The sequence below is a fragment of the Convolutriloba macropyga genome, chromosome 2 (assembly GCF_964194025.1).
Source record: "Convolutriloba macropyga chromosome 2, txConMacr16.3, whole genome shotgun sequence".
Classification (NCBI taxonomy): domain Eukaryota; kingdom Metazoa; phylum Xenacoelomorpha; order Acoela; family Convolutidae; genus Convolutriloba; species Convolutriloba macropyga.
Window position 1 is genome coordinate 30,867,901 of NC_134469.1, and position 23,802 is coordinate 30,891,702.

The following is a 23,802-nucleotide window of genomic DNA, read 5'->3' on the forward strand; positions in this document are numbered from 1 at the left end:
TTTCGAACCAATAAACAAATATCATAACGTATCATTTACAGATATAAAAGATTTTTCCTCAGACGAAGAATACTTTATGGACATACTATTGATTAACAAATATAGACACCGAATAACAATAAATACAGGACTCATTGGTTTCATGAACAGAAATATCAGCTTCAAAAAACAAGATAACGAACTATACCAAACAAACTCTATCGACTTATTCCAAGCACTATACCATCTGACATACGAAAATGAAAACGATATCGATGAAATATTAAACATACAAGAAAACGAAACTATTGAACAAGTCGCAACATTTGAAAGAAAACCAAACTTCAAATGCAAATTTAACATAAACAAATATTCAGAACAAGAAAAAGAATTCCTAAAAATGTTTGATTTTCAACATTCACACTTAACACAAGAAGATTTTGAAAAAGTAGTAAAAATCATATTAGACTATAGACAAGTCTACGCAACAACAAAATTTGACGTAGGAAAAACGAAAGTAAAATTGAACCTACCAATAAAAAAAGATGCAATATTCAAAAAACAAAGAATAAGTAAAGTACCTATACATCTTCGAGAACGAATACAAAAACTATTAGATGTTCTCAAAAAGTATGACATAATTGCACCTGTAAATAAAGAACAACTATCAACAGGAAATACATTCACAAACCCGGTAATAATACTACGAAAAGGAGAATCTTTAAAGATTGTACTAGACGCAAGATATTTGAACAGCATGATAGATGAATCAAAGTGCAACTGGCCCATTGAACCAGTTGATGTAGCTTTAACAAGAATAAACGGAACAATATTTAAAACAGCAGATCTTAATAGTGCATATAACCAAATACCATTAGACGAAGAATCAATGAGATATACACATTTCACAATTGGAAACGAACAATATTGTTTCAAAAGATTATTCTATGGAATATCAATAGGACCAGCAGCATTTGCATCAATACTAACACATTTCCTTTACACTTTGATCAGAAAAGGAACGGTTATCACTTACGTAGACGATATCTTTATACAAACAAATTCTTATGACCAAATGTTTGAAACACTAATAGAATATCATAAAGTACTGCTTAAAGAGAATCTCAAAGCAGCACCCGATAAAACATACTTCATGTTAAAGAAAGTAAAATTCTTAGGTCACATTATCGAAGACAAAAAAGTAAAACCACTTACATCACGAATTGATGGATTCCAAAAACTGGAACCTCCAACAAGTATGAAAGCTTTACAACGATACCTCGGAACAATAAATTTCTTAGCCAAATACTTCTATGGAATGCAACCCATATTACAACCATTATACAATCTATTACACAAAGAAAATGATTTCAAATGGACTAAAGAACATCAAAAAATATTTGAACAAATGAAAAAAAACAATAACACATAACCTAGAATTAACAATACCAGATACAACAAAACCATTTTACATTATAACAGATGCGTCCAACACAGGCATTAGAGCAGCATTACTGCAACAACATCCAACTGAAAAGAAAATGCGATTAATATCAGCAAATTCTAGACTTTTCACACCGATTGAAATGAGACTATCTACACTAATTAGAGAATGTTCAGCGATTATTTTCGCACTCACAGAATACGAATTCTTATTAACAGGTTCAAATCACCCAATTATTTTATTTACAGATCACAAGCCAATCATTTACCTTTTTACACAAAAGAATAAACCAAACCACAGAGTTTACAGATTTCAATTGATACTAATGAAATTTCCTAACTTACATATTATATGGACTGAAGGAAAAAACCTAGCTTTACCAGATCTACTCAGTAGAACAATAGATGAAGAGCATTTTACAAAAACACGTGATATTACAGTGGAAATACCTGAAAACATAAAATTCTTCTTTGCAAAAACACCATTTGCAAATAACCTCGAATGCAAATACAGCATTTGCAACAATACAAACAACGATAACAAAGACACAACACATTATCCAGTTCTAGCCAATATACACAACAACTACTTTGAAATTAACATTGATAAAAACGAATACCATCCGATATCATATGAAAAATATAATACCGAAACCAAAACAAATTTAGTACCGAAATATAAACCAAAAACAAAAAACTGGCAATCACCAATTGTTGAAAAAGATGACTTAATCATAGAGAAAAACCAAAAAGGACCATACATAACTCATCATGACGATGACTATCTTAGATTAATCAACAATGTAAAACAAGAACAAAATTTCGACCATGCAAAAATAACAGATATTTTTTATGATGAAAAAACAAAAGTAACAGAAGAGTTGATTAAAGAAACACAAATAATAGATCCAGTACTTCATAAAGTCAAAATGTGGAAAAAAAATAACAATAAACCACATTCAGTAACAATGGACATACGTGGAAATAAAGGACTATTCGCGTATTACAGAAAATTTAAATCAATTACAATTGACGAAAAAACTAACATAATGAAAATGATTATTCGAATAAAAAAACAAACAATACAAAGAATCTGTTTACCACTAACATTACTCTTATGTGTTTTTCACGAAAACCATTGCGTAGATACAGTTGGTCACACGGGACTTGAAAAAACAAAAAGAAACATAATGGAAAAATATTACTTCCCAAACTTAACAACTTGGATCAAGATACTGTTCGCAGATTGCATACAATGCCAAACAAACAAAGTTTTCGCTAACACAAAAACAAAAAGTAAGCAAGAACAATTAGCACCTACAAAAACATACTTTAATGAAATGATTATGATAGACACAAAAGGTCCAATACATCCTACATCTGAAGGAAATAATTTTATCTTTGTGATAGTAGACGCATTCTCACATTACGTAACAATAATGTGTGCGCCTCAGAACAATGCACACTATGCAGTTACAGCATTATTTGAACATTGGTTTATGAAATTCGGACTACCAGAAGAAATTCGTTCCGATAACGGATCGGAATATATAAATACAGAATTAACACACCTTTGTAATTACTTTGAAATCAAATTTAAACCAAGCACAACATATGCACCCTGGACAAACGGATTAGTGGAAGGAACTAATAGAATAATTGGAAAATTTATCAGAACATTACTCAACGAAAAGTACCAAAACTGGTCTAGAAAAGCAAAATTCTTTCCGTATGCATATAACACGCAATACCAGACAAGATTAGGCATGTCACCTTATGAAGTTGTTTTCAATCAAAAACCAAGAAAACCAACAAAGATTAAACTTGGAACAACTACAGACGAGATGGGAAACTGTAACCCAACAAGAACAAGCGCATGCAAAACACAACCCGCACATACTCACTTAGATAAACAATTCAGTCACCCAAAAATAGCAAAACTACAAAACGGAACGTTCGCAAAATGGTTTCTTGACAAAGAAAAACATTATAATGACACATATCAAACCATAACAAAAATATTACGAAATAGAAAAAAGTTAACTGATGAATTAAATTCAAGGTTCAGAACAGCGAAACCACTTGATAAAAACACATTCGTCTTGATCGCAAATCAACAACAGATTGACGGAGTATCAAAGAAACTAATACCTCTAAAAACAGGACCATATTTAATTGTTGATAAACCCACAGAAACAACATACATACTGAAGGACAATACTAATAAACACATTACAATACATAGAAATCATATTGTACCATACTTTCCGAAAGAAAAACATATTAAATTAGAATTACAAAACTACTTATTAACGAAAGAAATCCCAACGCTAAAACAACCCAATACCCAAACAAAATCAAAACAGTATACTCCAACTGATGAAATCACACAATCTCATAATTACAATCTTCGAATGAGGAAAATAACAATTCCCCAACCTTGTCAGTAAATTTTACTATAAATAATAATTAATAATAATAATAATAATAATTATGGTAATAATAATTATTATTAATAATAGTACTAATGCCATTAAAGTACTACCTCCATTTAAAGTATACAGTTCGTTACTCCTCAATAGCTAGTGTAACAACCTAAAGTGGAAAAATTACCTACTCAACAACTAATATACTAACACGGCTATTTTAGCACAAACTAGTTATAAAGTATTCCTTTCATCCAATACAACACCTCAATAGTGTTCAGTACCCCTACACTTTATGTCCAACATTTTCATACTATGTTTCATATGTTCAGTATTTATACAAGACACACCTTCCCCCCTAACCCGAACCTTGTGTGTCATAACCCCCCCATAAAATCAAAACATTAAAAAAAAACATATAAATTAAAAAGTACACAAACAATATGAATAACAAACAGAACAGATATATAAAGAACACTACTAAAAGGTGCTCAAATCCACCTAACCTCTAACCCATAGAGAAATCACACAATACCAATGCAATTTAACTTTTACATCTCATTTGATGCAAGACCCATAATTATGATTTTAACAAATGTTATATTACCCAACCGTTAACACCTTTTAGTAACAGGGATAAACATTTATAAAAGACAAAAAGAGAAAATACACAAATTAGGATGTAACTGTCAACGTTTACCAACTGAATATCTGTACTCAGAACTGAAGAGTCTTTATTAACTGACAACACACATCTCCACCGAAGATGTCAAACACACGTCTCCAACACACACCTCCACCGAAGATCTCCATCAATAAAACAATAAACAAATAAACAAATAACAAATGAAAGTATCCGTAAAGGATATACTGAAACAAATTGGTAATTGATAGTAGCCCACGAAACCTCAAACTGAAGATTAACAAGGGTAAATTCTCATGTAAACAAGAAAACAAGTAACAAAATAATTCAAATAACAAAGAGTATATTTTTGATCTTCCAAAGCTTGAAACTGGAATAGACAGTATGTGAAGATTGATAATTACAATAAATAAAGAAACAAAACATAATAATAAAGAAACAAAGAACAAAGATCAAAGATCAAGAGTGTTATAATCTTTAATAACGTGAACACTCTCGGAATAGAATAGATACTTTGAAATCGTTAACAATTCTACTAACATATCCTAGTTGAGGATTACAGAAAGGGAAAAGTTTATCACAAATAACAGTGATGACTAACCACATAGAAAAACGATGAAAATAAGGAAACAGAACTAATTAGAATAACAATACAAATACAATTAATGTACACCGTGGCATAATAACCGCGTAAACGAAAAAGCAAAGATACAAAATAATGAGTACAAGTAACAAGAGAAAAGATACGGAATAACTCAAATAAGGTGTCAGTCAGACGAATAAACGAATAAGCCGAATACGCAAATAACAATTCTCAGCTATAACAAATGCGAATAACGTTATTAAGAATAACTTCCTCCATGCAAAATAATGACAGAAACACAGAATCTCCACCATTCCACCATTTCATATCCAACACCTCATAATCACCACAGACCAGATCTAAAACATAAATAAACATTTCTATTTCATTACATTCGAACATATCTATGTATATTAACCACATAAAACTCATAATACTTTTACACATTTCGACTAAGATATCTTCGATAATATGAACGTTTTGCACATTTTTGCAAACCAATTTGCAAAAACTTTACATATACGTCATTAACTAACACGTCATATACCTCATTAGTGAAAAAACGGACGTTATCCACCTAATTAGTGCAAAATGCGGACATCATACAACTCATTAGTGAAAATACGGACGTTATTATTTTACGGACGTCAATAACTAAAATGTCACAGACATCATTAGTAAAGACGCCATCTTCCGTATTAACAAAGAAACGGGCGTCATATACATCATTACTATACCTCATTAGTAACTCAAACTAAAACTAAAACCAATTACAGGGAAAAACTTCCCAAAGTGACAACATCTTAAACAACAAACGTCAGAGACAAACGGTCTCTATGCAGACGCAATTAGTAACAAAACATAAATGGTAAACCAATTAACATTTACACCGAACACAATGGTGATTAACAAGACAGGTCTTACAAAGATCATTAGTAGATGAAATAGACATTTCAACTACGTCAATACTTTACCTACGTCACTAATTAAATCTGCAAAGTTGCAATATCAAAAGCAACACACAGACATACCATATGGCTAATTAGACCATTTGTACCAAATTGATTGGTAAGAACTAGCGCCACTAACCATCATCTGCTGGCGCCACTAACCACCACTAACTAACAATAACTAACCATCAATATCGCACCACTAACAATCTCCATGATCATAGAGATATACTTCAAAACAAAAGACATAGTATAATTGGCACGAAAACAGCAGACTAGCATTATTGAAACCATATAACTGGCACCAAGGAAGAATTAACATACCACACTGAAAGTATACCATCTAACCATCAAACAGATGTCAACATACCAATTACAAGGAAATCTCGAGAACAAAGAGAATCAGAACAATCAGAAGAAAGTCCAATTCATCAAACGAGGAAACTAACACCATAATTGGACCCAGTAATTACTAAAATTGACAACTTAAGATGCAAAAAATGAAAAACGGAAGATATGCAAATGTCACCAACATTATAGAGAGCCTTCGAAAAGAAAGTAAAAATCACAATTCTGATTTTGCCTCGCACAAACCACAACCGTTAAACTTGTTCAAAAATCTGAAAAAATTTGCGAAAGAACTCAGCTAAGCTGAAAATTCTAAACTCCACAAATACAAAATTTAGTCTTAAGACTAAAAATATTCTATCTCAAAAAGAAATTCATATATTTCAATATATCTAATAACTAAACAAATTTTGAATCAATTCATAACTTCTTTCATAACTTTTTCCATATTTGTCGCAACTCGTTCATTTATCCTTTTCAATCAACAATTCAACAACACCAGGTAAGCTGAATCCTTTTAACTACTCATTAAACTATTTGAACTTCTTCTACCAAAGATTAATCCATCACTACAGTCACCACAGTGATGAAAAACCACCAATGATAAAAGTGTCAGAGTTTTTGAACTCTTTGAACACAAAACAGTTTTGTATAAAAATACAAGTCCAAAGAGAAAACTTTGCAAAATTAGATTACTCATTTGGAAACCACATTCATTTTGATAACGATAGTATAAGAACAACAATTTGTCAATTCTCCGATAGAGTTTGATCTCCGATAAAGATTGTTTATTTATTATTGAAGGAAAAACAGAAAGCGGACAAGAAGTAAAACTATTTTGGGGAGAAAAACATTTTGAATTACTAAAACAAATAACCATTTGTAACGAAACAATCACAGAGTATAACTTACTGAAACTACTGAAACAACAGATCCAAACAGATCGATGTATTGACCTTAACAAACTAAAAACAGTTTTTATAGTTGTATGTAAAAAAGACGCTATAACACTTATAGACGATAAAAACACCTCTTGAAAACAAAACCAAAGAGAAAAACTTTAACAAATATATTGCCACACAAACTTTCAGATATGATACCAGTAATCGTAATAGTAATCTACAGATAAATACAGTATAATAATATCTGTAGTGCGGCACGGTTAAGTGTCAGTTACAATTGAGCAAATAACTGTCACTTCTCAGTGCAGCATTACACCTCACATTTACATAATTAATAACAAAGTTACACATTTTATTTATCAGTTTCAAAAATAGATTTCAACGAATCCTTAATCACAATCTACTTTATACTATCTAAAGTAATATTCTTCCTAACAATACTCCTGGTACCTTGCATTGTAGTAATATCGACATATTTAGCTATTATAACAATAAGCGAAGTTATACGCAACCGCCGAGTCGTATATGCAAGCCCACCAGTACAATAACCCGATGCATGAAACTCACCCCGATATTTACCACATATGTAAAACAAACATAGATATTGTCGAATTAGAAATATTTAAATTTATAAAAATTGCAATTATAATATACTTCTTCGTACGTATGTGCTTAGGACTAATAGAATATTTTGTAAACACATAAAAATTGATCCCAACCCAGACATTGAAGAATCGATATATCATACATTACATACACAAAAGTTCTACCTCCAAATTGGATTCCCCAACACATCACCATTACATGGTAACATTGTCATATATCAATTAAATATTAGATTAACAACTAACGAAATTTGGATTACAAACCTAGGAGCTCAAACACACCAACCAGAACAAGAATTAATAGCAGTAGTTATACTAGCCCCACCGTACATACAACATCCACCACCCGGACCAGGTTCTGGAGCCTGAAATTATCTAAAAACAGCAAAAATTGCTTCATCAAACAATAATAACAATAGTAACAATCACCCAGAAAGACCACATCACAACGAAGTAACAGACCTAACAAATATACCCACATCACCAGAAATAGAAGAAACAAACCCCGAAAACGAAAACCCATATACAGTAAGACGAGCAAGAACAGATACACGACATCTACTAAGAGGCAGACGTAGAGCATCATTATCATTTCCTACACAAGATTCTACATTAGTATCATACGGATCAACTGATATAGAATCAAATATAATAAGACCTTTAGAAGCAGAACAAACAGAACCACCAAGTCGATTAGGTACACCAACATTAACAAACTTTAGTATCGCGTCACCAAGCCAGTCAAGCGTTCATACTATTCCAACACCCACAACATCAGAACTTCGAGCTAACCCATTTTTACCGCCAACAACACAACAAAGACATGATTTTAATTTTGTACAAGAACACTTTCGTGTACAACCAATACAATCACCAAATAGCTCACTTTGGTCAGCAACATCACCGCAACAATCCGCAAGTACAAGTTCAACACCACGAAGAACACCAAGAACATCCTCATTAACAAATACATTTATTAGTGTACCACGAATAGAAATAGCAAATTCCCTACAACCACCACAAAACACAGCATTATCACCTACTTCATTTATACCAGAAATAAGATTATCATCTACACACCCTGGAAGAACTAGAGCAACACCCGTACTCAATCCAAATCCACCTACTTTAAGTAGAACTAATGATCATACATATCTTTTTCCATTAGATCATAAGACCTGGAATCCACCTCCACCATTATACGGACCAACTAATCTTGGAGATACTCTCACAAATTGGTCAAGAAGTAGACTTACAAATACCTTAAACTTAACACATCGCCAACGAAATTCAGCACTTGAAGTTCTAGCAACACCATCTCTAGAACTAAAATTCAATACTACAATAAAATACGACACCATATTTAACCACCCATTTCACGCGACCACACCATCTATTGTAACAACAACGATACCAGCACCATTTGTTTGCATTGATTTCATCTACAAATTCGATCGATACACAAAACAAACTTTAGGATTTGCAACATTCTATAATCCCCACACAGGACTATCATACACATGCCGCTTCAATTAAAATCCATAATACTAATATTATTACTAATAACATTATTTATCTATATGAAAATAGACACAGAAATAAGATCAAAATATAAAATAAAACAAAATATCAGAGAACAAATTAAAGAACACATACAAGAACGTATAGAAAAACATATAGAGAATTTCCAAAAGAAAAACAAAACAAAAACAAATAACATAAATGTAACCGACCAAGATAACTTTAACAAGTTAATGGATCATGTATTTAATAACAAAACAAAATTTGAAACGGAAATATACGAATTACCACCAAAGTATACATCACCAGACTTAACAGAATTCAAAAATAGTACAGATTACGAACAAATATGGGAAATAGCCATAGATAATTGGACACGAAATTGGAATTTTTTCAGAGAACAATTAACAGACAGTATTTTGGAAAAATTCCAACTAAATAATAAAAGAAACAAACGACAGACAAAAGGAGATTACGTTGAATTGAAACGACAAAACATTAATGGATCAGCAGTAGGACCTCAAGACATTTTTATCGAACACTACAACTGCGACGCAGAAGAAATAACAAACGTAAAATACTACGAACTGAACAAAATCAGCACATGTAATTTTAAACCATTAGACTTAGAAATGACAAAAACAGAAGTTCAATTATTATCAAAAGCACAAGCTGTAGAGATTAAAGCATATGCTGTTACAGGAACGATCAAAGAAAAAGTAGAATGGTGTTCACAACACACTCATTACATTAGAGCAAACAGACCGAGCTATTATGTATCAGATGCACGAAGAACGAAAATCTTGGACCCAGACGAAGTTCGTAACGAACTCGCCAGAATTAACTTGCTTAAAAATACAAAATACAGGCCAACAAGGCATAACATATCATTCAATTACTTATCAAACCCACCATTACAAAAAAGACTAGAAAACGTACAGGGAAATATACAATTCAATGTAGACACTCCTATGGTACCACCATATGGAAGATTAGTATATGATTACACAAACCCAATGTGGGTGCCAAATGAAATCAAAAATGCACAATCAAACTGCCTATCAGGCGTCAAAAAACAAAATAGAATTGACATTTTAGATTGGACTCTAGAGATAAAAGAAGTCTCATTAATACTAAACCTTGAAACAAAAGAAATATCATATATGGGAACAAAACTACCATGTGATCTCCACAAGGGAGAATGTTTAACAACACCCTTTACAAAAGCAACAATCATTTGGGAACCCCAAACACATTGCCAACTATTCGAACTTATTCGGTTTGATGCATATATGGTTAAGTATCAGGAACGATATTGGATAGAAACAAACGCGGAATGGTCATCAGTACAAAAACCAGTTGTAGAACAAAAAGTAAAATTTAATGATACATCCTCAATTGCAACAAGATTTGAAATCTACCCATTGGTTGAACGAGAATGTGGATCACCACAACCATTACATAAGACAGAATACGATGATATCTATATAATATACGAATATGGTTTTGATATGCATACAGGACTTAAAGTAACAAGAAAAGAAGACAAATTTGAAGAAGAAAAATTTATAAAAATAAAACCACAGCAAATTATGGCAAATGCATACACAAGATATGAAGACGAAGAACATCAAAATTATTATTATGGTTTTGTAAACGAGAACACACATCTACAAATGAAAATGGACCTCTATATGAGTAATATATATTCACGCATTAGACTACAGGCAATCGAATTCTATTCACAGATATGCGAACAAACTCGCAATATTCGACAATTGACACTAACACAAGTACAAAAGAATACACCACTATTAGGATACATCCTTACAGGAGATAGATCCATATTTGTGAAACAAGAAGGAGTCAATGTGATGAAAATGTACAAATGTGCAAAGAAATCATCACCACTATACGTACCACAAACACGTGAATGTTACGACAAAATACCAATACTATACAAAAATAGAGTACAATACGTACATCAACTAACACGACAAACATATCTTTGGGCGAAAACAGTCCCATGTTCACATAGTAATTTCGATCAACTGATCTCAACAGACACAGAAGGAACAGTAAGATACAGATTGACACCATATCCAATAAAAGTAGAAACAATATTAGAAACAATATCACCGGAAGAAATAGTACTTGATAATATGTTCAGCAAAGCAAGCCTCATTGAAAGTGGAATATTTAGCAAAGAACAATTAATACAAGAACGAAAAAGAGATTTACTACACGAATATATGAGAGATCGCGAAAAACCGCTTCAAGAAGCACAATCTGCTAACGCACAAAAACTACTCGAATTAGAACAATTAGGATTATTACAAACATATAAAAATTATGAACATTCACTTAAATGGTTAAAAGACTTGAACATAAATGGATATAACTTTCAGATTGATCAACCAAGTATAAACTGGAAGGAAATTTTCGACGCAGCATGGCTCAAAGATCAGATACTATCTATCTTTGGTTGGCCATGGTACATACTTGAAAAAATGGCTATCATCTATGCGATGATGAGCATGATATTATTTGTAACAAACCTAATTATAAAATTCTACAACGCTTTTGCAATACATAAAGCGATTGGGAAACAAGCAAGTATAACAAAAATATTATTAACAGGAATTTTTGGAATATTCTCACAAACACTAACCCAACTAGTTGCACAAATACAAGAAGATGATTACGACAATAATAACGATAATAGTAATGATGATAACAGTTCACATTACAGTAAAGGACATAATAATTCACGAATACATATTCAACATTTCAGACGACATTCAACAGAAATACCAACATTAACTCGTAGAGATAAAACGACAGAACATTATGTGGATACGAACTATAAACACTATAACACCACTATACGCAGGACAGAACATGGTTTACAACTACGTACATTGGAGTCACCAACAAAGAAACAAGCACCACCACTACCAGAAAGAAAACACAAAACAGAACAATTCAAAATGGAAACATTAACAACAATAAATGAAAATAAAACCCAACCACTACCACCAATACCACCACAACTTATAACACCACCTCCTGCATACCAACGCTTGAGTAGTCTACCACCTGTACCAATCCCAATACCAATTCCAAGCGCACCTAATATAGAACAATCGCACATGCCCATTAAACCCTATTCATACGAATCACCTATAACACAACCGGCACCGTATGAAATTCCTCAACCATCAAATAATCAACATAATCAACATAAACTAATACCAACTTCCAGACTTTTAGAAATACAGAACCCGCCGCCAATAGATTTCAACCAATTAAAACTAACAAATAACAAAATGCAAAATCGTAGCTACAGCCTAGATATTCTTAAAAATGATCAGCCACATACAAATGAAGTCAAATACTACGATACTCATTCGGCTGATACATACGAAATCTAAAAACAAACAATTCCTTTTAGTAACAACTAACATTACCTCATCACCCGCCATCACTTGCCAAATTTTTTACTTTACCATTTCATTTTTTAGAACTCATCCATTCATAAAGAACAATAAGATTAAAACAAACTAATTATAAGTATTTAATATACTAACGACCTACCATACAAAAAGTATACACAAACGGGATCAGAATGTGTAACAATTTTTATTATAACAAGCATATGATAAATCGAAGATATAATTCAGACTAAACTAATCGTATTTGAGTTTTAGCATTCAACTATGGCATCTAACATGGAATACGACTCGCCATACAAATCAGACTCGCCATTCTCCTACGAAGTGGAAGAAGGAGAGTTGAGTTGTGAATCAGGCAGATCCAGCCCCGGGACTATTCGGGACTGTGCATCTGACTGTAGAACACAGACTGAAACCAATATGATCACAGATGACGAGAAAGTCAAAACATTCAGAGTCGAACTGGAAAATGAAACACAAATCGTGCAGACACCACAAGAAATAGCACGAAAAATACAAAACAAATTTGGTAATAGACGAAATCTTCAATCTTTTGATACTAGTAACAATAACATTAACAACATATCAGAACAAGGAACAAATATAGCTGCACATAGCTATCAAAACACAAGACCAAGACAAAACTATAACCAACACAGTAGTGACACATACATGTCACCACCCCTACCAAATTACCCCCCGCCAGTACGTCCACCCCCACCATCAGACAACTACATAATTGATCAACCACACACACAGAACAATGTTAGACAACGTTTATTCACGAGAACAACAATCCCAAACACTAACAATCTAAGATTTCCATATGCGGTGACACCCCGCTCTAATAACAGAAAATCGTTCTTTCATCAATCCACAAACGAACAGACTCCGACCGAGACGGTCATGGAGACGATTTGGTTCCAAAACAAGGATCCAAAAAAATCTTAGTAACCCTCACGGAATGAACTACAATCCACTCCTCTCGTACCGAAATTGGGCAGAAATGCCATTTGATTCTCGATCCTACAATTTCTTTATGGCACCATTACATACACTGAAAGACCGTGTACCAGAATTTTTTCCCCCACTCCCATCGGAAAATACGAACACTGTAAAAAGAAGCACAAAAAATATGGGTAGAGATAAAATACACCAATCTCAATACCCTAAGCTAAAACAATTTTACAGTCTTACGGAACGTTTCCTGTACGACTACGATTATGAGTTTCGATTACCAGTAGACTGTAATTTTGATCTTTTAGTGGCAAAAGCCTCTCAAGATCTATCCGCGTACAGCGTCTTTACACAGCAACATCAGATTTTTCAGTTGAGTTTTAACTTCCTCCACCCTACACCAAAGGACGTTCAAAGTAACAATTATAGAATACATGAGACGAAATTAATTCACAATCTGATATACTATACATTCCTTAGAGACAAACAACATACAGAATCTAAAAGCTACGTCCATATCAATGACCAATTGACATCACCATATTTTCTAAATTACAGCTACAAATTAAAATGGAATTATACTATTGGAACATTGAAAAACTTTGACCCAATTAAGAACTACTACGTGTTCCAGCCAAAGGACGCACCAGAGCGACCGCTCATGGTACCTCTGGAAGCAATCGAACCTTGTGAGGAGTACCATGTATATCACCTCACAGGGAGCGTAACAAATAGGGCAATTACAAACCGCCTAAACTTTAATAACGAACGAAAGATACCAGACACAGAAAAAGAAATTTGTAACGCCTTACAAGCATCGATAACAGAAACCCCCTTACAGGAAATAGTTAACTTACTTGGATACTATCTTTCCAAAGACGAATACTTCTTGAAAGAATATAATCATTACTGTGAAAGGAGTAACCATCCGAAACAAACGCAGAAGCTATAGTAACGCTATCATCGTAACAAGTAACAATTCAACGTCTCAGTATATAACGAACTGAGGTACAAAATACAACAAACTGTAATATCACCAAACCATGTTTGTAATCCTTGCATATGTTTGTAAATCTTTATCATTTCAAACAAATTCTCCCAAATATTTAAATAAATTTGTAAATTAATGATTTTGGATTTTACCCCTGACTATGGAACATACCTCTCCTTTTATGTTAATTTCCATATCCATTTCTCATACTTAATGTTCACCAGTTTGAAATAAAAATTTTAAAGCCAAAAACAAGTTTTTATTTTTTAGATACAAACTTAACCTACTTTATAAAACTGTATATGTAAATATGCAAAGATTTCTCCATAGTTAGTTATATGCAACACACATGCAATTTTGTAAATAAAGCAAATAGACAAATAAACTAAAAACAGAACAAACAAACTACATGAATAATGTGCATGAATAATGTGCATAACATTTGAATAAATGACTCATAAGCCATGTTAACAACACTGTGAGTAACACAATACTATAGGACATGACATTTTCTCATAAAACAGATTATAACATATTGAATACCTTAATACAATTTCCAATTTAACCATACAAAAGGTACATTACAAATTTATTATTCATAACAAACTTTAAATCTAAACTAGAGTAACATATACGAAATAGTCAGATTAAAAACAAAAGAGAACAGAATTTTCACTCAAATCGAAATTTTCACATGCAAATTTGTAAAAGTGACAAAACAAAATACATGAAATATATGTAACTCAAACAGCTACTATACGACGATAGCTATAGTAACAACTAACAATCCGATATCATTGTAACAATTCACATAGAAAACAGTATTCAGATCTCGGGAAACGTCGATCCTTAGATCGTAAGCGCGCAGACAGAGACGTTACATTAATTCATGAAATTGAAGCAATAACTGTTAATTGGGATTAGGAAATTGTCATCCGTGTGCATACCCATTACAAACTACTATAAGCGAGATCTGTAACCCTTTAAAAAATTCATAAGAGACTAGCGTTTAATGAAACAATATACCAAAGTGATAAGCAGCATTTTCACACTCTTACAGACACGAAAAACGTTTCCTCAGTAACAATCACAAATGGGCAATCGTAGAAGTATGACAAAACAATTGTAAGAATTAATACCATTGAAATAACTCATGACTTCAAACAGGAGCATTGATTGATATATGTTCAACTCCTGTAACAAAATTGACCAGCATGGCCGACAAATCACATGTCACTGAAAACAAAAACGTTATTAGCCATTTCGTTGACATAATTTCCTTTATGTCACTACCAAAACCATAGCTTGTTAAATAACAATTAACACATAAACATATAACATACATCTCTAAGTTTTCTTTCCAACCGGAAGGGATACTACGTATATCTAGAACATGTAGTGAATCTAAAAACGATTCTTAACATCTAACAGCTAACAGAAACAAACCAAGCAAACCAGGTAAGTCAGGTAAGTCGATGCCGGACATCAGGACGCCTACAACATCAACGACGGGCCTACCCAGAAGGATCTCCGCCCACTGGATATTGTGGTGGTGGAATAGATACTTTTGTGGTTGTTGATGTTCACTCTTTGCTCTTTGGGTAACCGATGTTTCGGAATCGACTCACATCTTCAAGCAACACAACCAAAAAAGAAAGAAAATCCTTCAGAGAGACTACAGAGAAATTAATAAACTATATTCTACTATATTCGATTGGAAGACTTTCAAAACAACTCTAAACCCCGGAAAGATGGAGTCAGACATGACTTCCAAAAAGGAATATTTAATATTTGAAAAACTTTATTCAGAAAGACTGAAATACTCTTTCCTGATTGGATAAAAATGATATATTATTTTATCCTCCTTTCCCTTTATGTGTTTACCCATCTACCCTCTCTCAGCAGAAGAGAAAGTAATTTAGTCAGTACCAGTTACCATCCTGATTTAATAATAGAGTATATTTCTCTCTCTCTATTCCGCTCTTGTTTTGTATTGAGATAAACGTTAGACCGTAGCATTGGGGCCCGTGCACCGTCTACTGAAGCTCAGATAGAAGAGTAACAGACTAGAGAAATAGAACTTTAGTTAGTCAGGTAAGCCTTAAGATTAACTATTATTCTTGAGACAACCATAAGACAGTTCAGGAAGTATCCTAACAAAGGTAAGCTCTAGAACACGTCTTATAGTTAGTAGTTAGTAGTTAGTAGTTAGTAGTTAGTAGTTAGTAGTTAGTAGTTATTAGTCATTAGTTATGAGTTAGTAGTTAGTAGCTAGTAGTTATTGGTTAGTAGTCAGTAGTTAGTAGTTAGTAGTTAGTAGTCAGTAGTTAGTTTTTAGTAGCTAGTAGTTAGTAGTTATTAGTGAGTAGTTAGTGGTTAGTAGTTAGTAGTTAGTAATTAGTAAAAAGTACTTAGTAGTTAGTATTTAGTAGATAGTAGTTAGTTGTTAGTACTTAGTAGTTAGTAGTTAGTAGTTATTAGTTAGTGGTTAGTAGTTAGTAGTTAGTAGTTAGTAGTTAGTAGTTAGTAATTAGTAGTTAGTAGTTAGTAGTCAGTAGTCAGTAGTCAGTAGTCAGTAGTCAGTAGTTAGTAGTTAGTAGTTAGTAGCTAGTAATTAGTAGTTAGTAGTTTGTAGTTAGTAGTTAGTAGTTAGTAGTCAGTAATTATTAGTTAGTAGTTAGTAGTTAGTAGTTAGTAGTTAGTAATTAGTAGTTAGTAGTCAGTAGTTAGTATTTAGTAGTTAGTAGTTAGTAGTTATTAGTGAGTAGTTAGTGGTTAGTAGTTAGTAGTTAGTAGTCAGTAGTTAGTAGTTAGTATTTAGTAGTTAGTAGTTAGTAGTCAGTAGTTAGTATTTAGTAATTAGTAGTTAGTATGTAGTAGTTAATAGTTAATAGTTAGCAGTTAGTAGTTAGTAGTTAGTAGTTAGTAGTTAGTAGTTAGTAATTAGTAGTTAGTAGTTAGTAGCTAGTAGTTAGTAGTTAGTAGTTAGTAGTTAGTAGTTAGTAGTCAGTAGTTAGTATTTAGTACTTAGTAGTTAGTAGTCAGTATGTAGTAGTTAATAGTTAGTAGTTAGCAGTCAGTAGTTAGTATTTAGTAGTTAGTAGTTAGTAGTTATTAGTGAGTAGTTAGTGGTTAGTAGTTAGTAGTTAGTAGTCAGTAGTTAGTAGTTAGTATTTAGTAGTTAGTAGTTAGTAGTCAGTAGTTAGTATTTAGTAATTAGTAGTTAGTTTGTAGTAGTTAATAGTTAATAGTTAGCAGTTAGTAGTTAGTAGTTAGTAGTTAGTAGTTAGTAGTTAGTAGTTAGTAGTTAGTAGTTAGTAGCTAGTAGTTAGTAGTTAGTAGTTAGTAGTTAGTAGTTAGTAGTTAGTAGTCAGTAGTTAGTATTTAGTACTTAGTAGTTAGTAGTCAGTATGTAGTAGTTAATAGTTAGTAGTTAGCAGTTAGTATTTAGTAGTTAGTAGTTAGTAGTTATTAGTTAGTAGTTAGTAGTTAGTAGTTAGTAGTTAGTAGTTAGTAGTTAGTAGTTAGTAGTTAGTAGTTAGTAGTTATTAGTCATTAGCTATGAGTTAGTAGTTAGTAGTTAGTAGTTAGTGGTTAGTAGTCAGTAGTTAGTAGTTAGTAGTTAGTAGTTAGTAGTCAGTAGTTAGTTTTTAGTAGCTAGTAGTTAGTAGTTATTAGTGAGTAGTTAGTGGTTAGTAGTTAGTAGTTAGTAATTAGTAAAAAGTACTTAGTAGTTAGTAGTCAGTATGTAGTAGTTAGTATTTAGTAGTTAGTAGTTAGTAGTCAGTAGTTAGTATTTAGTAATTAGTAGTTAGTATGTAGTAGTTAATAGTTAATAGTTAGCAGTTAGTAGTTAGTAGTTAGTAGTTAGTAGTTAGTAGTTAGTAGTTAGTAATTAGTAGTTAGTAGTTAGTAGCTAGTAGTTAGTAGTTAGTAGTTAGTAGTTAGTAGTTAGTAGTCAGTAGTTAGTATTTAGTACTTAGTAGTTAGTAGTCAGTATGTAGTAGTTAATAGTTAGTAGTTAGCAGTCAGTAGTTAGTATTTAGTAGTTAGTAGTTAGTAGTTATTAGTGAGTAGTTAGTGGTTAGTAGTTAGTAGTTAGTAGTCAGTAGTTAGTAGTTAGTATTTAGTAGTTAGTAGTTAGTAGTCAGTAGTTAGTATTTAGTAATTAGTAGTTAGTTTGTAGTAGTTAATAGTTAAAAGTTAGCAGTTAGTAGTTAGTAGTTAGTAGTTAGTAGTTAGTAGTTAGTAGTTAGTAGTTAGTAGTTAGTAGTTAGTAGCTAGTAGTTAGTAGTTAGTAGTTAGTAGTTAGTAGTTAGTAGTCAGTAGTTAGTATTTAGTACTTAGTAGTTAGTAGTCAGTATGTAGTAGTTAATAGTTAGTAGTTAGCAGTTAGTAGTTAGTAGTTAGTAGTTAGTAGTTATTAGTTAGTAGTTAGTAGTTAGTAGTTAGTAGTTAGTAGTTAGTAGTTAGTAGTTAGTAGTTAGTAGTTAGTAGTTATTAGTCATTAGTTATGAGTTAGTAGTTAGTAGTTAGTAGTTAGTGGTTAGTAGTCAGTAGTTAGTAGTTAGTAGTTAGTAGTTAGTAGTCAGTAGTTAGTTTTTAGTAGCTAGTAGTTAGTAGTTATTAGTGAGTAGTTAGTGGTTAGTAGTTAGTAGTTAGTAATTAGTAAAAAGTACTTAGTAGTTAGTAGTCAGTATGTAGTAGTTAATAGTTAGTAGTTAGCAGTTAGTAGTTAGTACTTAGTAGTTAGTAGTTATTAGTTAGTAGTTAGTAGTTAGTAGTTAGTAGTTAGTAGTTAGTAGTTAGTAGTTAGTAGTTATTAGTCATTAGTTATGAGTTAGTAGTTAGTGGTTAGTAGTTAGTAGTTAGTAGTCAGTAGTTAGTAGTTAGTATTTAGTAGTTAGTAGTTAGTAGTCAGTAGTTAGTATTTAGTAATTAGTAGTTAGTATGTAGTAGTTAATAGTTAATAGTTAGCAGTTAGTAGTTAGTAGTTAGTAGTTAGTAGTTAGTAGTTAGTAGTTAGTAGTTAGTAGTTAGTAGCTAGTAGTTAGTAGTTAGTAGTTAGTAGTTAGTAGTCAGTAGTTAGTATTTAGTACTTAGTAGTTAGTAGTCAGTATGTAGTAGTTAATAGTTAGTAGTTAGCAGTTAGTAGTTAGTAGTTAGTAGTTAGTAGTTATTAGTTAGTAGTTAGTAGTTAGTAGTTAGTAGTTAGTAGTTAGTAGTTATTAGTCATTAGTTATGAGTTAGTAGTTAGTAGTTAGTAGTTAGTGGTTAGTAGTCAGTAGTTAGTAGTTAGTAGTTAGTAGTTAGTAGTCAGTAGTTAGTTTTTAGTAGCTAGTAGTTAGTAGTTATTAGTTAGTAGTTAGTAGTTAGTAGTCAGTAGTTAGTATTTAGTACTTAGTAGTTAGTAGTCAGTATGTAGTAGTTAATAGTTAGTAGTTAGCAGTTAGTAGTTAGTAGTTAGTAGTTAGTAGTTAGTAGTTAGTAGTTAGTAGTTAGTAGTTAGTAGTTAGTAGTTAGTAGTTAGTAGTTATTAGTCATTAGTTATGAGTTAGTAGTTAGTGGTTAGTAGTTAGTAGTTAGTAGTCAGTAGTTAGTAGTTAGTATTTAGTAGTTAGTAGTTAGTAGTCAGTAGTTAGTATTTAGTAATTAGTAGTTAGTATGTAGTAGTTAATAGTTAATAGTTAGCAGTTAGTAGTTAGTAGTTAGTAGTTAGTAGTTAGTAGTTAGTAGTTAGTAGTTAGTAGTTAGTAGTTAGTAGTTAGTAGTTAGTAGTTAGTAGTTAGTAGTTAGTAGTCAGTAGTTAGTATTTAGTACTTAGTAGTTAGTAGTCATTATGTAGTAGTTAATAGTTAGTAGTTAGCAATTAGTAGTTAGTAGTTAGTAGTTAGTAGTTATTAGTTAGTAGTTAGTAGTTAGTAGTTAGTAGTTAGTAGTTAGTAGTTAGTAGTTAGTAGTTAGTAGTTATTAGTCATTAGTTATGAGTTAGTAGTTAGTAGTTAGTAGTTAGTGGTTAGTAGTCAGTAGTTAGTAGTTAGTATTTAGTAGTTAGTAGTCAGTAGTTAGTTTTTAGTAGCTAGTAGTTAGTAGTTATTAGTGAGTAGTTAGTGGTTAGTAGTTAGTAGTTAGTAATTAGTAAAAAGTACTTAGTAGTTAGTATTTAGTAGATAGTAATTAGTTGTTAGTACTTAGTAGTTAGTAGTTAGTAGTTATTAGTTAGTGGTTAGTAGTTAGTAGTTAGTAGTTAGTAGTTAGTAGTTAGCAATTAGTAGTTAGTAGTTAGTAGTCAGTAGTCAGTAGTTAGTAGTTAGTAGTTAGTAGTTAGTAATTAGTAGTTAGTAGTTTGTAGTTAGTAGTTAGTAGTTAGTAGTCAGTAAGTATTAGTTAGTAGTTAGTAGTTATTAGCTAGTAGTTAGTAGTTAGTAGTTAGTAGTTAGTAGTCAGTAGTTAGTAGTTAGGGGTTAGTAGTTAGTAGTCAGTAGTTAGTATTTAGTAGTTAGTAGTTATTAGTGAGTAGTTAGTGGTTAGTAGTTAGTAGTTAGTAATTAGTAAAAAGTACTTAGTAGTTAGTATTTATTAGATAGTAGTTAGTTGTTTGTACTTAGTAGTTAGTAGTTAGTAGTTATTAGTTAGTAGTTAGTAGTTAGTAGTTAGTAGTTAGTAATATGTAGTTAGTAGTTAGTAGTTAGCAGTTAGTAGTTAGTAGTTAGTAGTTATTAGTTAGTAGTTAGTAGTTAGTAGTTAGTATTTAGTAGTGAGTAGTTAGTAGTCAGTCGTTAGTATTTAGTAATTAGTAGTTAGTATGTAGTAGTTAATAGTTATTAGTTAGCAGTTAGTAGTTAGTAGTTAGTAGTTAGTAGTTAGTAGTTAGTAGCTAGTAGTTAGTAGTTAGTAGTTAGTAGTTAGTAGTTAGTAGTCAGTAGTTAGTATTTAGTACTTAGTAGTTAGTAGTCAGTATGTAGTAGTTAAAAGTTAGCAGTTAGCAGTTAGTAGTTAGTAGTTAGTAGTTAGTAGTTAGTAGTTAGTAGTTAGCAGTTAGTAGTTAGTAGTTATTAGTTATTAGTTAGTAGTTAGTAGTTAGTAGTTTGTAGTTAGTAGTTAGTAGTTAGTAGTCAGTAGTTATGAGTTAGTAATTAGTAGTTAGTAGTTAGTGGTTAGTAGTCAGTAGTTAGTAGTTAGTAGTTAGTAGTTAGTAGTCAGTAGTTAGTTTTTAGTAGCTAGTAGTTAGTAGTTATTAGTGAGTAGTTAGTGGTTAGTAGTTAGTAGTTAGTAATTAGTAAAAAGTACTTAGTAGTTAGTATTTAGTAGATAGTAGTTAGTTGTTATTACTTAGTAGTTAGTAGTTAGTAGTTATTAGTTAGTAGTTAGTAGTTAGTAGTTAGTAATTAGTAGTTAGTAGTTAGTAGTCAGTAGTCAGTAGTTAGTAGTTAGTAGTTAGTAATTAGTAGTTAGTAGTTTGTAGTTAGTAGTTAGTAGTTAGTAGTCAGTAGTTATTAATTAGTATTTAGTAGTTATTAGTTAGTAGTTAGTAGTTAGTAGTTAGTAGTCAGTAGTTAATAGTTAGGGGTTAGTAGTTAGTAGTCGGTAGTTAGTATTTAGTAGTTAGTAGTTATTAGTGAGTAGTTAGTGGTTAGGAGTTAGTAGTTAGTAATTAGTAAAAAGTACTTGGTAGTTCGTATTTATTAGATAGTAGTTAGTTGTTTGTACTTAGTAGTTAGTAGTTAGTAGTTATTAGTTAGTAGTTAGTAGTTAGTAGTTAGTAGTTAGTAATTTGTAGTTAGTAGTTAGTAGTTAGCAGTTAGTAGTTAGTAGTTAGTAGTTGTTAGTTAGTAGTTAGTAGTTAGTAGTTAGTATTTAGTAGTTAATAGTTAGTAGTAAGCAGTTAGTAGTTAGTAGATACTAGTTAGTAGTTAGTAGTTAGTAGTTAGCAGTTAGTAGTTAGTAGTTAGTAGTTATTAGTTAGTAGTTAGTAGTTAGTAGTTAGTAGTTAGCAGTTAGTAGTTAGTAGTTAGTAGTTATTAATTAGTAGTTAGTAGTTAGTAGTTAGTAGTTATTAGTTAGTAGTTAGTAGGTAGTAGGTAGTAGTTAGTAGTTAGTAGTTAGTAGTTAGTATGTAGTAGTTAATAGTTAGTAGTTAGCAGTTAGTAGTTAGTAGATACTAGTTAGTAGTTAGTAGTTAGTAGTTAGCAGTTAGTAGTTAGTAGTTAGTAGTTATTAGTTAGTAGTTAGTAGTTAGTAGTTAGTAGTTAGCAGTTAGTAGTTAGTAGTTAGTAGTTATTAATTAGTAGTTAGTAGTTAGTAGTTAGTAGTTATTAGTTAGTAGTTAGTAGTTAGTAGTTAGTAGTTAGTAATTTGTAGTTAGTAGTTAGTAGTTAGCAGTTAGTAGTTAGTAGTTAGTAGTTGTTAGTTAGTAGTTAGTAGTTAGTAGTTAGTATTTAGTAGTTAATAGTTAGTAGTTAGCAGTTAGTAGTTAGTAGATACTAGTTAGTAGTTAGTAGTTAGTAGTTAGCAGTTAGTAGTTAGTAGTTAGTAGTTATTAGTTAGTAGTTAGTAATTAGTAGTTAGTAGTTAGCAGTTAGTAGTTAGTAGTCAGTAGTTATTAATTAGTAGTTAGTAGTTAGTAGTTAGTAGTTATTAGTTAGTAGTTAGTAGGTAGTAGGTAGTAGTTAGTAGTTAGTAGTTAGTAGTTAGTATGTAGTAGTTAATAGTTAGTAGTTAGCAGTTAGTAGTTAGTAGTTACTAGTTAGTAGTTAGTAGTTAGTAGTTAGTAGTTAGTAGTCAGTATGTAGTAGTTAATAGTTAGTAGTTAGCAGTTAGTAGTTAGTAGTTAGTAGTTGGTAGTTATTAGTTAGTATTTAGTAGATAGTAGTTAGTTGTTAGTACTTAGTAGTTAGTAGTTAGTAGTTATTAGTTAGTAGTTAGTAGTTAGTAGTTAGTAGTTAGTAATTAGTAGTTAGTAGTTAGTAGTCAGTAGTTAGTAGTTAGTAGTTAGTAGT